General features: G+C 46.2%; 1 non-coding gene across 1 annotated transcript; it reads left to right on the plus strand.

Moving 5' to 3' along the window:
- Window positions 1-752: 752 nt before the first annotated feature.
- TRNAA-UGC (transfer RNA alanine (anticodon UGC)) lies at window positions 753-824 on the plus strand. Its single transcript has one exon. It is a non-coding gene; the product is annotated as a tRNA-Ala (tRNA).
- The last annotated feature ends 14595 nt before the right edge of the window (window positions 825-15419 follow it).

Below are 15419 nucleotides of genomic sequence, written 5' to 3' on the forward strand. Positions count from 1 at the left end.
GCTGGGGATCCTGGGATCTGCAAGGACAAAAGCCATGTGGAATGAGGGCTGTAGTGAGCAGAGCCATCCTGAGAAACCTGACTGGATCCAGCCCATTGTGTTTCAGTAGGGAATGGTGTACATATGGTGGTTTGTCACACGGATAGGGCTGCCAGCTCTGGGTTGGGAAATAGCTGGAGGTTTTGGGGTGGAGCCTGAGGAGAGCAGGGATTGGGAAGGGGAGGGACTTCAATGTCATAGAGTCCAATTGGCAAAGCGGCCATTTTCTCCAGGTGAACTGATCTCTGTCGGCTGGAGATCAGTTGTAATAGTGGGAGATCTCTAGCCACACCCTGGGGGCAGGCAACTTAATGACATGGAGGTTATTTTAAAGTGGCTCATGCGACTGCTGATTCTATGAGGAGCATTGTCTGCATGCTGCTGGGTTGTAGAGAAGGCCCGTAGCTTAGCCATGCTTGGTGGTTATAAGGTCCCGGTTTCAGCCCCGGTTGTGTCTGCTTAAAGGGATCTCAGGATTCGGGGCTGGGAACATCCTGGAAGGCTAACGCCTGTCAGAGTAGACAGCCTTGGGCTAGATAGACCAGTGGCCAGACTAGTTATAGAGCTTCTTCTGATCTCCTTGGTATGATGACTGTCCATATCACTATGAGTACATGAAGCTCCCTTATAGAAACTCAGACCACTGGTCCACTTATCTCAGTATTGTCTACTGTGGCCAGCAGTGACTGTCCAAGGCCTTAAGATTTGAAGGAGGAGTTGTGGCTCAGTGGTAGAGCATCTGCTTTGCATGCAGAAGGCCCTGGGTTCAATCCCCAGCATCTCCAAAGGAACAGGTAGAAGTTGATATGAAAGACCCCGGAGACCTGCTGTCAGTCAGAGTAGACAAGACTGGTGGTCTTCTCTCCAGGATCAGAGGAGCATGCCTATTATTTAGGTGCTGTGGAACAGGACAATGCTGCTGCAGTTGTCTTGTTTGCAGGCTTCCTAGAGGCCCCTGGTTGGCCACTGTGTGAACAGACTGCTGGAAATGATGGGCCTTGGTCTGATCCAGCAGGGCCTTTCTTATGTTCTTGATAGGCCAATGAGGTCGCTTGGTATTAGGCAGCTTCATTGTGATGTCTTTTTCAATACCTGCTGCCCAAAGCTCTTTCAACTGAGATCCTATGTGCAAAGCATGCACTCTACCACTGAGCCCATACTTGGCAATTATAAAGTCATAGGTTCAGCCTCCATCTCCAGAAGACTTTGGTGTGTGCAGTCAAATCAGCATATCTTCAGGAGAGCAGGCGTCACATCCCATCCAGTGTAGTGTAGTGGTTAAGAGTGGTTAGGAGACCCAGGTTCAAATTCTCATTCTGCCATGGAACCTTGCTGGGCCAGTCACACAAACTCAGCCTAACCTACCTGAAAGGGCTGTTGTGAGCATAAGATGGAGGAGAGGAGAATGGTGTAAGCAGCAATGGGCCCTGTACGGGAGGAAGAGGAGGAGTTGGAGTTGGTTTTTATATGCCGACTTTCTCTGTCGCTTAAGGAAGAATCAAACAGTCTTACAATCACCTTCCCTCCCCCTCCCCACCACAGACACCCTGTTGAGGTAGGTGGGGTGGGCTGAGAGAGCTCAAAGAGAGCTGTGACTAGCCCAAGGTCACCCAGCTGGCTTCATGTGGAGGAGTGCAAAAACCCACCTGGTTCACCAGATTAGCGTCCACCGCTCATGTGGAGGAGTGGGGAATCAAACCCGGTTCTCCAGATTAGAGAAGAAGAATGTGCTGTCGAGTCACAACCAACTTATAGCAACCACCTCCACAGGGCATTCCAGGCAAGAGAGGAGCAGAGGTGGTTTGCCATTGCCTTCCTCTGCATAGCAACCTCAGTCTTCCTTGTTGGTCTGCCATGCAATCACTGTCCATTGCCTGCCCTGCTTAGCTCCTAAACTCTAAGGAGCTCAGGCTAACCTGGGTTATTCAGCATGCTATTGGGGAGAAAGGTGATGGATAAATGAAGAAAATAAATAAATGTCCACAGCTGTTAGGTGCAACTTTCAAATTATATGGGCATAGGTGGCTGATGGGAGAGGTGGACTCGGAGATGCTTTGAGCTTCTTGAGACGGCTGATAAGTAGGGTTGCCAGGTCCCTCTCTGCAACCTGCGGGAGATTTTGGGGCGGAGCCTGAAGAGGGCGGGGTTTGGGGAGGGGAGGGACTTCAATGCCATAGAGTTCAATTGCCAAAGCGGCCATTTTTCTCCAGGTGATCTGATCTCTATCGGCTGGAGATCAGTTGAATTAGCAGGAGATCTCCTGCTACTACCTGGCAGTTGGCAACCCTACTGATAGCGTTGAAAATGGCAAGTGTCGTTCCCTTTTAAGTATTTGCCTGGAATGCCTTTTTGAAGTCGCTCCAGCCACCCTGTCTTGCTCAACTCCAGCACAGCTGCCAATCTAACCCCCCCCAAAAAAACCTTGTACCTAATACCTCTTTCTTTTACCTAATAAGGAATAACCACATCTTTGAGACATTAGAAGCAGATGTCATTGCATTACTTCACTGCTGATGTATGTAATAGAAATGACACTCTAATTAATTTAATGCAGTATAAGAGTACTGATTATTTATCATGGCTGACAATAAAATTAAGAAAACATTCAATTACAATCAGGGGTAATTCATTATTTATTGATTTTTGTATTATGCACATATTAATACTATTCATTTAATTACACGAAAGGGGATCATTTTTCTATTGATAATCAAGGCTTGGAAATGCATTTCATTGTGTGTTTTTTTAATGTGTGTGCGTGGGAGATTTTAAATTTTTAACACACCTTGGAGCAAAACTGGCCTAGAAAAAGAATGACTGTCTGCAGTTTAATGTACGGCTGGTTTAAATAGTATTCTCCACGTCTCAGAACCCCGAATCGACACAACAAAATCGGCAGGTCCACCTCTCCTGGTATACTCCCCAGAGAAGGTTAAGATAATCTACCACTGGTGGTCCCCGGCCCGAGAAGTGTCCTGCTGGCCTCGACCTGGTTCTCTTATAAATGCTGGTCTTCCTACCACTGGTGGGAGGTTTTTTGGGTGAAGCCTGGAGGAAAAGTAGGGTATACATCACTAACATAAATAAATTATAACCATAGACAGCCATGTGCTTCCAGGAAGCCCACAAACAGAGCAGGAGATCAACAGCCCCCTCTCGGCCACTGTGTTTCAGAGCTAAACTGCCATTGAATATGGAGGTTCCGTTTAGCCGTCATAGTTAATATCCGTTGATAAATCTATCCTCTATGAATGTGTTTGTCCAGTCCTCTTTTAAAGCCAGTTACCATCATGACATCGTACAGCAACGAATTCTATAAGGTAGTGGTGCCTTTTAGGATTAACTTGCTTTAGAGCGGAGCCACTTAGTGATATTTAGAGCAGGGTCCCCCAATGTGGTGTCCGTGGGGACGATGGTAGCCACCAACACTTTTTCTGGTGCCCGCCAAGTGTTTTTAGGAAGTGAGTGGGGCCAGGTAGGGCATTTACCAGTATTTGGGCTGTGAAAACCAAATGAATTATTAAATAATACTTTGATTATCAGTCATTGTTAAACTGTATATTTTAAATTATGCAAACAGACTTTCTTATCCTGGCTGTTCGTGGATCTCTTGCTGTGAATTTTGAAGTCGTTCAGCTCTTTAATTCTAAAAAAAAAGGCTGACTCCTTTCATTAGGGAGTTCTCAGACAAGCACAGCTCCCCAGAGGCTGCCTTACCATTGGGGTAGCATCTGGCTCAGTATTATTCCTACTGGCAATGGCTCTCCATAGTCTCAGGCTGAAAAAGTTGCTAACCAACTACCAGAGATCCTGGAAGTGGAGATGCAGGACTTGAACCTGGCACCTTTAGCATGCAAAACTGGTGCTCTGCTGTTTTTCAGTAAGGCGGGCTGGAATATTTATTTTATGTGATTATTGAATAGGATTTATCCTGTGGAGGTAGGGATGCCATCCTCCAGGTGGGACCTGGGGATCCCCTGGAATTACAGCTCATCTCCAGACTACAGAGATCAGTTCCCCTAGAGAAAATGGATGATTTGAAGGGCAGACTCTGTGGCATGGTTCTCCACTGAGGTCTCTGTCTTCCCCAGGCTCCATCCACAAATCTCCATGAGTTTCCCAGCCTGGTTCTGGCAAATCTACCCCCCAACCCCCACCAATGGCCAGGGGGGACCTTGTCAAACCTATGTGGGGGTCCAGCCCTGTTCTAACTGCCCCTTTCCCTTCCGCCTTTGAGGAATATTTTAATGTGTGGATCCGTTTCCAAGAACGTTGCTCCCTCACAAATTGCCCTCCACTCCCGGTATTTTGTCTAGCACATTAAACACCAGAAACCATCACATTCCCCTTTGGCTGTTTTTTTGCAGTATGAAAACTGTCCATCAATTTTTTTAAAAATCTGTAATGAAAAGCGGCCCCTTCTATTCCCCTGTTTGTCGAGATCAAGCAGAAGGGTTACAAGTTAGTTTTTGCAAAGCTCAAATGGATAGATATATTGGATTCGGAAGTGTTGTTTGCAATCGGGGGGCTGGCCCTCCACCTATGCTTGACCCCAATAAGCCAATGGATCAGGTAATTATTCCGCTGAAGGGCATCTTTAATATACAGGTTTTAAAAGTAAGCATGCTTGCATTCAGGCGCTGTCCTGGGATTTCTGTGTTGACGCTGGCTCAATCCGTGGTCATTGTTTGCCACTTGGAAGGTAGTAAACCCCTCCTTGTCCCATCAAGGGACAAAGTTATAGCAGCTTCTGACCTCACAGAATTCTCCTCCCCCCCCCCCACAGCTCCGGACCCCTTCAAACTGCTTTGAGAGCCAGCGTGGTGTAGCAGTGGTTGGGAGCGGTGGACTCTGATCTGGAGAGCCGGGTTTGATTCCCCACTCCTCCACATGAGTGGAGGAGGCTAATCTGGTGAATCGGGTTGGTTTCCGCACTCCTCCACATGAAGCCAGCTGGGTGTTCTTGGGCTAGTCACAGTCTCTCATCCTCACCTACCTCAAAGGGTGTCTGTTGCGGGGAGGGAAGGTGATTGTAAGCCAGTTTGATTCTTCCTTAAGTGGTAGAGAAAGTCGTCATATAAAAACCAGCTCTTCTTCTTCTTCTTCTTCTTCTCCTTCTCCTTCTCCTTCTCCTTCTCCTTCTCCTTCTCCTTCTCCTTCTCCTTCTCCTTCTCCTTCTCCTTCTCCTTCTCCTCACCTGTTAAGTGGAGATGCCAGAGATTGAACCTGGACTGACCTTCATCTGCAAAGCACGTGCTTTATTGCTTTTCAGTATGGTGGGCTACAAGCTACAAAGATGTGCAATTGTTTTGCTTTTGTGTATTAGACTTTTGGGGCAGGGGTGTCTCACACTCAGGATCATCTTCCTTCTAAGTAAATACGGCAATAGACCCCAAAGACAGACATTTTGAGAGACCTTTAAAGCTTGCACCGATTTTAGGATTGCTAACTCTTTCATCACTCCTGTGAGCATACCGTATCATTTTGATGTGGACTGCCAAAAAGATAAATTAGTGGGTTCTAGATCAAATCAAGCCTGAACTGTCCCTAGAAGCTAAAATAATTAAACTGAGGCTGTCAAACATTGGTCACATTTTGAGAAGATAAGAGACACTGGAAAAGACAGTCATGCTAGGAAAAGTTGAGGGCAGCAGGAAAAGTCCTCTGAAGGATGGAAGGCTGAGTCAACCTTGAGCCAGCTACCTGAAACTAACTTCCGTCCGGATCAAACTCAGGTCTTGAGCAGAGCTTGGACTGCAGTACTGCAGCTTACCACTCTGCGCCACGGGGCTCATGTCCTTGTAGAGGGAGCCCAAAATTGTCATGCCAGTCCTGTCAAAGATGGAGGTCTTTCCCAGCCTAACTATTTAAGATCAGGACTGTTGAGAGCCACTGTGGGCTACCTGACAAAGATCTCTTCTGCTTCCATGCCCCAGACCCAACCCAGATATGACATGAAAGCAAATCATATTATTTATTTTATTTATTTGTTTAATTTATTTATACCCTGCCTTTCCCCCCAATGGGGACCTAAACCGACTTACACCACTCTCTTCTCCTCCATTTTAACTTCACAACAACCCTGTGAGGTAGGTTAGTCAGAGAGAGTGTGACTGGCCCAAGGTCACCCAGCAAGTTTCTATGGCACAAGTGGGGATTTGAACCTGGGTTTCCCAGATACTGGTCTGACACTCTTAACCACTACACCATACTGGCTCTCATATTGAGTTGTCTGTCTCCATGGTCCCCCCGCCCAATTCTTTAATCGAGAGATGTCAGGGAGTGAAGCATGACTTCTACAGCTGAGATATGACCCATCTCCATTTTAAAAAAGGTACTGACTTCCATCAGCAAGGACAGGATTTGAACCCAGAACCCCACGGTGCAATGCGCAGGAGTTACCAGGCCATGGCAACAGGTTTGTAAGAAGAGGTGGTTTTTATATGCCAACTTTCTCTACCACTTAAGGAAGAATCAAACCGGCTGACAATCACCTTCCCTTCCCCTCCCCAAAACAGACACCCTGTGAGGTAGGTGGGGCTGAGAGAGCTCTTAAAAGAACTGTGACTAGCCCAAAGTCACCCAGCTGGCTTCGTGTGTAGCAATGGGGAAAACAATCGGGTTCACCAGATTAGAGTCTGCCGCTCATGTGGAGGAGTGGGGAATCAAACCCGGTTCTCCAGATTAGAGTCCACCGCTCTTAACCACTACACCAAGCTAGCTCTTGGTAACTGCTACTGAGATCTGATAGGATGGGGTGCCAGGGTGCAACGGTTTCCACCACCCCTTGAGAAGAATACAGCAATGTGAAGAGGTGCAGACTGTTAGAAACGTGTCGTTACCCTGAAGTTGGCCGTATGCTCCAGCATCTTCGTGTGGTCCTGTAAAATTATGAAGAAACAATCACGTCTGCTAATGCACTCGGCTTCTTCTACGCTCAGCTGAGCTGGGCCAGTGCTTGGTATTAATTCACAAACCTTGAGCGTTTCCTTAGCGTAAGTGCGGTTCCCTTCTCCATGGATTGTCGCCTCTCAAGGGTACCGTTTTTACTACAGCCTTTATGATTTTATATTGCTTCATGCCACTCTAACATGCCGAGGTTTTGATGCGCAAGGCTTCCTCTGGCCTTGCAAAAACTCAGCCTTATTTAGAAATATATTTAGCTTATGGAAGGCATTAAAGTCAAAAGGGGAAAAAAAATCCCAGAGAGTGGAATTTGATAGTCTCATTAATCTGCAAGCAAAAATTCCTTGAAAGGGAGGAAAGGAAGGGGGGGGAAACACCCAAAAAAGATGCAAAACCTATAAATCAGATTTATGTTTCCTGTTTGAAGACCTTTACATGTTTGTTGTTGTTTGTGGTTGAAAATACAACCCCTAAAAAGTGGATGGAATGTGGACCAAGGCCCTGGTTCCTTGCAAACTCATTGGGTGGCCCGAGAAATTGCTATTGCTGGTCCTTTCTTCTCTTTCTCTGGAAAATAGGAATGTCAGTGACTGATCTCAGTGGATATTGGAGAGGATGAATGATAGAAAGGATGGGTTGCATTGAAGGAGTTTATTGAGATATTTATACCCCACTTTTTCCTCCAGTGGAGATTCAACGTAGCTTGTGACATTGTTTTCCTCTCCTCCACGTTATCCTCAAAACAACAACCCTGGGAAGGAGGCTAGACTGAGGATGCATAAAGTAGTAGTAGAAGAAGAAAAAGAAGAAGAGCTGGTTTTTATAGGCTGACTTTCTCTACCACTTAAGGAAGAATCAAACCAGCTTACAATCACCTTCCCTTTCCCTCCCCACAACAGACACCCTGTGAGGTAGGTGGGGCTGAGAGAGTGTGACTAGCCCAAAGTCACCCAACTGGCTTCAGTTGTGGGAGTGGGGAAACCAACCCGGTTCACCAGATTAGCCTCTGCCGCTCATGTGGAGGAGTGGGGAATCAAACCCGGTTCTCCAGATCAGAGTCCACCGCTCCGTACCACCGTTCTTAACAACTACACCACACTGGCTCTCACTGACTCGTCCAAAGTCACCCAGCAAACTCCTGTGGCAGACGGAAGACCTGAACCTGGGTCTCATAGATCCCAGGCTGACACTCTAACCACCACACCACGCTGGTTTTAAGGATGCAATCCGAAGGATGCTTTCCTGGGAGTAAGCATCATTGAATAACATCTGGCATGCTTGTGAGTAGATCTCCTTAGGCTTGCTCCCCAAACCCATTACTGTTGCACTGAAATGAGCAGGCTCAGTCCTTTGTTAAAATATGCATAGTCAGTTGTTCCGTTACTGTTGAAAGCAGTTTACAAATGAAAACTCAGAAAGCATGTGGTATATCATAAATCAGTACAATGGCAACAGGAAGTCAACATTATTTTTACAAATCCTTAGACAGCAGCGAAGCCAGAGCAAAATGAACCTTTAAACTGGATTGAAACCAAAAGTACAAGAGAATGATGCAGTCTCCACTTGGCATCTAAACGATGACAATGTAGTCAACAGGCGAGTATGTCTTAGGAGGGGCCACTAGAGAAAAGGCTCTGCATTTGGTCACTACCTGCTTCAGCTGTCAAAGACTCAGGGTCAAACTAGATGTTATGGCAGCCACGGCTGACACCATTCTACAGGAGAATTTGGCCATTTAAAAAGGCTGTAATGGCCTGATTTTGAATGGCCTAATTCTTTAAAATGGCATTGGTGGCAAGAGTTGGCCACTGTAATGTGTAGTTTGGCCCTCAGGGGAGGGTCTTATGAGGATCTGTGCCAATAGACAAGTACATAGGAGAGCCAGTGTGGTGTAGTACTTCGGAGAGGTGGACTCTAGTCCCCACTCCTCCACATGAAGCCAGCTGGATGTCCTTGGGCTAGTCACAGCTCTCTTAGAGCTCTCTCAGCCCCACCTACCTCACAGGGTGTCTGTTGTGGCGAGGGGAAGGGAAGGTGATTGTAAGCCGGTTTGAGTCCCCCTTAAGTGGTAGAGAAAGCTGGCATATAAAAACCAACTCTTCTTCTTTTATTCCTCTGTTAGGTGAATGGCTCAGAAAGCTTGGCTCATTTTTCCTCGAAGGGCTTTGTTAGAAGATGGTCTCCTTGTGGTTCTTTTCAAGTACTCCTCAGGGCTTAGAGAAGATGAGGCTTCACTGGAGGTCTTTGAACAGAGGCTGGATTACTTTTTATTGGGCACTAAGCAGAGGAGTTGGACCAGATGTCCTTCAGGCAGGAGAAGACCGAGAAATGAAAAGGGCCCTGGAACACGCCAAGCCAAGTGGGCCCTCAGCTCATCAGGGAAAAGGTCGTGTATTAGATCACTCATTGTTTCCTCCTGAAAACTACCAGCCGTGAGGGAAAAGACAATTAGTGAACTGACACTAATGATGATTGCTGATGAAGGGCCTCAGTTCACTGGCCCCTGAGGCTCTGATAGAGTTGCTACAGGTTGGGCATGCTTGCTCCTGGCCACCAGTGTCCTTCTAGTGCAGTGACCCACCAGGAAATTTCCCTGTAAGTTGAATGGCCACCCTTTACCTTCAAGGCACCGTCCAACTCTTTGACAATTGTGGGGAAGGTGTAGGCCTGCTCACCTCCAGGTAGTAGCTGGAGATGTCCCGCTATTACAACTGATCTCCAGCCGATAGAGATCAGTTCCCCTGGAGAAAATGGCCCCTTTGGCAATTGGACTGTATGGCACTGACGTTCCTCCCGTTCCCAAACCCCGCCCTCCTCAGGCTCCGCCCCAAAAATCTCAACCTGGAGCTGGCAACCCTAGGGAGATGGGTGAACAAAAAACAGCAGGTTCGAGTTTGGAAGAGACAGAGACAGCTGCCACTTGGTCAACAAAAGTGCCGGAGTAAATAAGAAAATCTTAACTTGTCACCAAAGGTTTAACAATAGAGGCCAGAATAGGAAAGAGCATCCCATAATTTGGGTGCCCCAAACTGAAAGGCCCTTTCTGTGGATATGGCTTGTCTCACCTCTAGTAAGGGTGTGAGATGGAACAAGACCAAAGATGACCTTTTAATTGACAGACCTTTTAATTGACCTTTTAATGGAGCAGGCAGTCCTGATATACCTCAGCAACAAGTGGTTGGAGGCTTCAAGGGTCATTGGGCTTGGAAGCAAACCCACAAACAGAGCCATTGGCTTAAGACGGCCTAAGACCATCTCTATAATTCACCCTGGTCCGCAATCCTGTTGCCGCGTTTTGCATCGAATGAAACTTCCAGACTGTTCTCAAAGGCACCACCAGGTAGAGCGCATTACCGAATTGTCAAGCTGAATTCGATCCATTATTCATAACATGAAAGCGACTCTTTACATTTGGTGGGGAGGGACGGCACGCTTCTCCACCCTTCCCACCTGGTATGGCCGCTCACCCACACCTTGAATGTCTGCACAGGGAGCTTAATGTCCAGATCTGCCATGCAGGCATACCTATTGCACAACTGATTTCCCCAATAAAATGTGGCAATCGACTGCCTGTTCTATATAAGTATAAGCTCATTTTTGGATATTAGGACCTTGCCAGAATGTTTTGAGGATGAGCAGCTGTGCCAGATGGCAGCAAGCCCTTTTGCTCCCCATCACTCAGAGAGGAGTGGGTCACCTTCATTCAGTCTGTTCTGAAGTATGCTTGAATGAAACCTTTTGAAGTCCACTGTACCTGCATGTATGGACCAGCCATTATGAACTGTGATATACCATTGTGGGAATTCCAAAATAATGTAACAACAGTTCTGGGAGAGGAAAATCAACTCTCTACTGGAAAGAAGGTCGCTGTCCCTTTCTTCCTTTCCTTCTGTATTGTCCTTTCCCTCACTAGGTAGAAATGCTAGATTTGAGTCCAGTAGCCCCTTAGAGACCAAGGTCGTTTATGCATGGGTACTTTCACTCACGTTTGCCCTTAGTCTGTCTTGATTGTTCCTTGGAGTTATGCGTGAGTTTTCCATCCATTAGAGATGACCTCGCTGCCAGCCCTCACAAATCTCGGGACTTTGTGTTCCTCTGTTAACCCGATTCTTCCCTGTCCCCTGAGCTCAGCCCGGGTGAAATCCCCGTGCATAAGGCAAAGTGCGGGACGTGTAAGTTTGGTTTCTCTCACAGCCAATTACAAAGCAGGGCGTAAAGAGGCAGGGATTCAAATGATTCCTACTTTCTGGGAGCTCTTTCTGAGCAGAAGAAAGGCTCCTTAAAAATGAAGCTTGGATTTCTCCCCCTCCCCTATTAGATTGCTCCATTTTTTGTTTTTAATTCTTAAAATGCTTTTTTATGCTGCCATTTGGTTTCAGGGGGAGGGCTTTTCTCTCACAGTAAGCACTACAAAGTAAGTCAATTACAAAGCAGCATTTAATGGGGCGGGGACTTGATTGAGTTTGGAGACTGCTCGTGCATAGATTCCCAACAGGAAAGTGTGGGTCCAGCAAGCAACAAACCTCAGGTAAAACTCCCATGCATAACCGACCCAACAAGATTTTCAGGATATGATGGAGCTTTGCCTCTTGAAAGCTCATCTTCTTGGTCTCTAAGGGGCTGTGGGACTCGAATCTAGCTGTTCTACGGCAGACCAACATGGCTACCCTCTGAAACTATCTCCCCAGGCAGGTTACGTTTCAACAATATACATAGATCCCAATTCAGTGATATGCCAAAGACCCTCTGCGTCGTGGCTTATTTAGTTGCGGAGGATATTGCACACACTATGTACTATGTTGCTTCCCATTTTCCTCCCCAGAGAGGTTTCTGAAGGAAATCCTTGACAACATTTCATTCTTAAATGATGAATCATTTATTCAGTATCTGAACTGAGGAGGTATCTGAGTATCTGAGGAGGGCAGGGAGCTGTTCCTGTTGGCAGCAAAGCATAGGACTTGCAATAATGGGTTTAAATTGCTGGCGGAAAGGTACTGGCTGGATATTAGGAAAAAAAACTTTTTTACAGTAAGAGTTGTTTGGCAGTGGAATCAGCTACCTAGGGAGGTGGTGAGCTCCCCCTCACTGGCAGTCTTTAAGCAGAGGCTGGACAAGCACTTGTCAGGGATGCTCTAGGCTGATCCTGTATTGAGCAGGGGGTTGGACTAGATGGCCTGTGCAGCCCTTTCCAACTCTATGATTCTATAATGTACTTTACCACTGAGCTACAACCCCTCCTCTGGTGTGTTGTGCTGGGGATGTCCCTTTTTATGTTTCAGTTGGGTTGCCAGAAGAAAAAAGAGTAGTCTGGTGGCACTTGAAAACACCAACATATTTACAGTGCCGTACTAAGCAGGTCTGCTCAAAATCCTACTCAGAATCCAATGGAGTTTGCTTCCAGGAAAGCGTCCTTAGGAGATAGATGGATAGACAGATGGATGAGATATAGATATGGTCCACTTTATCGAGTGCTCAATTAGCATATGTGTGAATCGTAATTAATGACAATTAATGTATGTTTAATTAATTTATAATGTTATGCTGAGACAGACGGTCTATGTATGTTGTAATAAATGACAGAGAGCCAGTGTGGTGTAGTAAATAGCAGCAGACTCTAATCTGGCAAACTGGGTTCGATTCCCCACTCCTCCACATGAAGCCTGCTGGGTGACCTTGGGCCAGTCACAGTTCTCTCAGAACTCTCTCAGCCCACCCGGAGGCAGGCAATGGCAAACCGCCTCTGAATGTCTTTTGCCTTGAAAGAAGAACAAGAGTTGGTTTTTATATGCTGACGCTCTACCACTTAAGGAAGACTCAAACCGGCTTATGATTATAAAAACTATATCTAAGTGAAATACACCTCCCACATGCACAATATAAAATGCTCTGTTTATATAACCATCTATTAACATTTGCTTAGAAAAATACTTAATCCATGTTTTTGATGCATACTGTTTCCTTTCTCAAAAGCAGCTTTCAAATAAAGATTGCCTTGACTTGACAAAACCAGAATTGGTGGTGCAGATTGTTGAGCATCAAAGGCAACAGGTGGGAATGAACAGCCAGCACCTAAGTGGCCTTCATTCTGGGGCAGGCTGAAGAAGAAGACAGGAGGAGTTGGTTTTTATATTTCGATTTTCTCCTCCTTTTAAGGAGAATCAAACCGTTTTACAATCTCCTTTCCTTCCTCTCCCCACAATAGACAGCTTGTGGGGTAGGTGGGGCTGAGAGAGCTCTAAAAGAACTGTGACTAGCCCAAAGTCACCCAACTGGCTTCATGTGGAGGAGTGGGAATCAAACCCAGTTCACCAAGTTAAAGTCCGCCACTCATGTGGAAGAGAGAGGAATCAAACCCGGTTCTACAGATTAGAGTCCACCATTCTTAAGCACTGCACCATGCTGGCTCTCTTAAGGTTTCCAGAACCCCCTGCAATGGCCCTGAGAACGTTGGGGTACACTCAGTTCATATGGGGAACTGGCACGATGACCACCCTTTCCATTGTGCCATCTTAGATATCTGCCATGCGTGTCTGTGGCCAGGCCAGTCACGTTCATTCCTTGTAGCATAGATGAACTACGCATCAGATGCTTTCCATCTGGATGCACATCATAATGTGGATTTGCACCTTGTGCGCATTTTGAGCATGTTTCCTGATCCAGCGAGAGAGTCTGTGTGTTGATGCCAAAGCTTGCTTCTGTGGGAAGGGTATTATAGTACTCTCCCTGCCCCAGGATGTGGTGATGGCTGCTAACTTGGAAGGCTTTAAGAGTGGAGCGGACATGTTCATGGAAGAGAGGGCTATTCATGGCTTCTAGTCAAAATGAATACTAATCATGATGCATACCTATTCTCTCTAGTATCAGAGGAGCATACCTATATTAGGTGCTGTGGAACACAGGCAGGATGCTTCTGCAGTCGTCTTGTTTGTGGACTTCCTAGAGGCACCTGGTTGGCCACTGTGTGAACCAACTGCTGGACTTGATGGGTCTGAGCCAGTGTGGCTTTTCTTATGTTATGTTAGTACAGTGCAGCCAGCTCTGACCTGGATGGTCCAGGCTATGCTGATCTCGTCATATATCTCGGAATCCAAGCATGGTCAGCCCTGATTGGTACTTGAATGGGAGACCACAAAGGAAGCCCAGAGTTGCTACTCTAGTGGCATGCAATGGCAAGCCACCTCTGAAAGCCTCTTGCTTGAAAGCCCTCTGGGGTCGCCATATGTCAGCTGTGATTTGGTGGCAAAAACTAAAACAAAACAGCACAGCCTAAAAGATAGGTTGCCACCTGAAGCAGCTCGTAAGCATGCTTTCTCGCCAAAACTCCGCCGCTTGGAAGCACATCCCATTGACCCCCCTTTTTTGTTTAATTAAATTAATCTGGCTTCTTAATACCTGAAGGATAGTCCCAATAGTACAACAAACTTGCCAGTCTACGTGTGCCTTCCACACATCTCTAAACTCATTTCCTTGGAAATGTAAATTTGGCCATTGAAATGAATCTGACCTCAAACATATTTCTGTGGGACTCCACCTTCAGAAGGGAGGGGAGGCCTGCTCAGGCTTCCTCAGGTGTGGCACCTTGGATTTGGGACATCTTTCCCTTTACTGTTGTCTGTTCCTTTGTGGCTAGGGTACATATGTTACATGCTTCCAGGTCCCAGGTTCAATCCCACACATGACACATGTGAAGCTGCCTTATACTGAATCAGATCATTGGTCCATCAAGGTCAGTATTGTCCACTCAGACTGGCAGCAACTCTCCAAGGTCTCAGACGGAGGTGTTCCGCATCACCTACTGCCTGGTCCTTTTAAACAGTAGATGCCGGGATTGAACCTGGGACCTTCTGCATGCAAAGCAGAGGCTCTGCCACTGAGCCACAGCCCTTCCCTAGCATATCTAGTTAAAAGACCTTAGATATTGGGACTGGGAAAGAAAGGTATGTCTCAGTGGATACTACTGAGTTAACAGTATTTGCTCAAATGCAAGACTAGATTCCGCCCCCCCCCCAGGTATGCCATCAAAGAAAGTGTGTGTGTGTGTTAAATTCACATACAAGGCAATTATGTCCAGTAATAAAAACCACACTTTTTAGTATATAACATTTTTTGATGGGGTCGTTTTACATTCCGGGTCGACTTCCTTTCAAGAAAATATGGGAAGTTTGTCTCAGTATAAGGAGGTGTGATTTCTGATTTTTCAACACCAACCCAAGACTTGGTTGTTGGTTTATTTACCTATCTCGGTTGTCTTATTGGTAATTTTTCCATTTGTCCCTCTTTACTGACATCAGTTTGTAACTCATCCCCATTACTGCCATTTTATGTTTAGTTTTTATTTATTCATTTATTTATACTCATTTATTCATTTAATTTCCCCCTTCTCCATTTTACCATCACATGATAATTTGATTGTTATTTTCTGGTTTGATTTACAGTGCAGTCCTATAGGATTGCACTATAATAATAGGATTGTA

The sequence above is a fragment of the Euleptes europaea genome, chromosome 13, assembly GCF_029931775.1.
Source record: "Euleptes europaea isolate rEulEur1 chromosome 13, rEulEur1.hap1, whole genome shotgun sequence".
In the NCBI taxonomy this organism is placed as follows: Eukaryota; Metazoa; Chordata; class Lepidosauria; order Squamata; family Sphaerodactylidae; genus Euleptes; species Euleptes europaea.